We start from the raw sequence: 2,178 nt of genomic DNA, 5'->3' as shown, positions 1-2,178 counted from the left end.
ACCCCCACCTCTTCCCCCAGAGGGCTGAGAAGAAAGAAACGTTCGCTGTGTATCCCGGATGCGTCGCGCGTATACGTGTATCCCCGGCGCGCTTCGTTACGCGTTATTGTACAGACGCATCTCGCCGAAGCGCGCTTTCTTTTGTTGCTCGCTGAGAGTTCAGCCAGGGGGCCGCCGGCAAGAGAGAGACAGAGAGAAACAGAGAGACAGAGAAAGAGAGAGAGAACGCGGTGTTAAAAATAGAAAAAATAACGGCCGTCGTTGGATGGTGACGATAGAAATAGTAATATTACCTCCTCGGCTCGGCCTCCTCGCTGGACAGACGCGGACCAAAGGACGGATGTCCTCCTCCTCCTCCTCCTCTCGGTGTCGGCTCGCGAAGAGGGCTCGGTATCCCTCGTGACGCGCGTTCTCGCCTTCTCCTGGTCGTGCTCCGCTCTAGAGACACCACGCTTCGGCCAGACACGGCTCCACCCGAAGAGACGCGGCTTCGCCGAGGCCGTGGGTCGACGCGAAACCGTCGTTCGCCGCCATCGGCGAAAGCGGTTGCGTCGCGGGCTGTGTGCGCGATTCCGAGAAGTACAGCACGGCGAGGCTGCACATATCGAAAGGACGCGAAGGGAACGAGGCGTTCATGCGAGACGCGCGGAAACCGCCGACCCGCTCGCCCGTATTCGAGACGACACGCACCACCAGACGCCTCCGGACGGTCGCGAAACGTACACGAGAACGCGACGCGCGACGTCCGAGTTACGCGAGGATGCGTGTCAACACGGCGATGAGCTTCGTGTGCCGCCCTCTGCCACAATGCGCAACAACTACTTGAATATGTTGATGGCGGTTTATTCGCGAATTCAGCCGCCCGTAATCAGAACGCGCTTGCAACGATGTCAGCGCGGTAACAGGCTAAAAGATATGAGCGTTCTCAGTATTGTATTGTAAACGCGATAATAATAACGGTCTGTTAAGAAAAATCGAGAATTATGCGTTTTTATAACTAAATACTTATTCAGAACTGCTAACGAGTTGACTTGTTAGCGCGCTAACATCGTCGTAAGCGCGTTCAGAACACGGACCATCGTCGAGTAAAAACCCCAAAACCTCCAAAATCTGTGTTGGAGATTCGGACAGGATCGTTCCTTGGCTCGTTTCGTCCTAATTGGAAAATTGATCCTGATTGGAGGATTGGAGGATTGAAGAAAAATGTTGGTGACTCGCAATAGGTAAATAATAACAACGATCATTTGTTTACCATCGACGCGCAGCGCCGCAGCGGAGGCGATCATAAACGATTGGAGATTACATGTACTTCTCAATCAGTTACGACAATATTTAGATATTTCGATTCCTTATGAAATTTCGAATAAATGACTGAAAATGCTGGCATTTGCAATATTTTGTCCGCAAAATGTAATCTAAGTTTTCCCCGTGAATTTGTACAGTCAACAGCGGGAATGTTGAGACATTTTTCTCTTCGGTGAGTTTAGCAATTCGTACGTGTTCAATAGGAAGGAAGGAAAATTTGTTGTTTAGTAATTCTCAACTTTTCTAGTGCATACCGAATACATATGCATTAACTTATCGGAGGAAAATTGCAATTTCGCAATCATTTTGCCACTGACTATATCATAGACTATATTATAGATATATATAATAGATTCGGAGCTGCCGGTAATCTCCGCAATTTTGCATTTGCTATTGCACGACAGAACGAAAAGAATTTACGGAATATCTGAAATAATTTCTCAAAGCAAGCCGGCGACGTGTGTGGCAAGATCAAGTCAATTAAAATTTTCAAAAAAGAAGAGAAAAATAGACGAATTGATTCATTTATAATAAATTTAAATGAATAATTTCTTTATATAAGTTTGTTTAGAGGAATAGAGGGAGATAGTTCACATAAATTTTTCTAGTACACGGTTATGTTCGTAGCGGCTAAATCCACCCTTAAGACAAGCGAATCACTTTTGAGAGACGCCGGTTTGACGGTGCGCGGCTTATTTTTGGCAAAAGTCACCGGGAGTCCCTTGAGACAGACTACTTGATTCGGTGGTTTTGAAAAAAAAGCAGTCAGAAACAACCGGTCAGTTTTTATTTTCCAACCCTCTACCGAGGATCCCTTCATTGAAGCCGATCGCCAAATCCAGGTGTCCTCTGGATCCGCTACATGCTCGGAGA

General features: G+C 47.3%; 1 protein-coding gene across 2 annotated transcripts in view; it reads right to left on the bottom strand.

The window, feature by feature from the left end:
• The window catches only part of LOC106741830, a 25,908-nt gene extending 25,164 nt beyond the window's left edge, over positions 1-744 (bottom strand). For both annotated transcript variants that reach the window (XM_014614207.1, XM_014614208.1), the window contains exon 1: positions 294-744. The gene's annotated coding sequence lies outside the window, so the exon portion shown is untranslated. The remainder of the gene's footprint in view (positions 1-293) is intronic.
• Between the last annotated feature and the right edge of the window lie 1,434 nt (positions 745-2,178).

The sequence above is a fragment of the Dinoponera quadriceps genome, unplaced genomic scaffold (assembly GCF_001313825.1).
Source record: "Dinoponera quadriceps isolate SergipeBrazil2010 unplaced genomic scaffold, ASM131382v1 scaffold533, whole genome shotgun sequence".
In the NCBI taxonomy this organism is placed as follows: Eukaryota; Metazoa; Arthropoda; class Insecta; order Hymenoptera; family Formicidae; genus Dinoponera; species Dinoponera quadriceps.
This window is presented reverse-complemented; position numbering and strand designations above follow the sequence as displayed.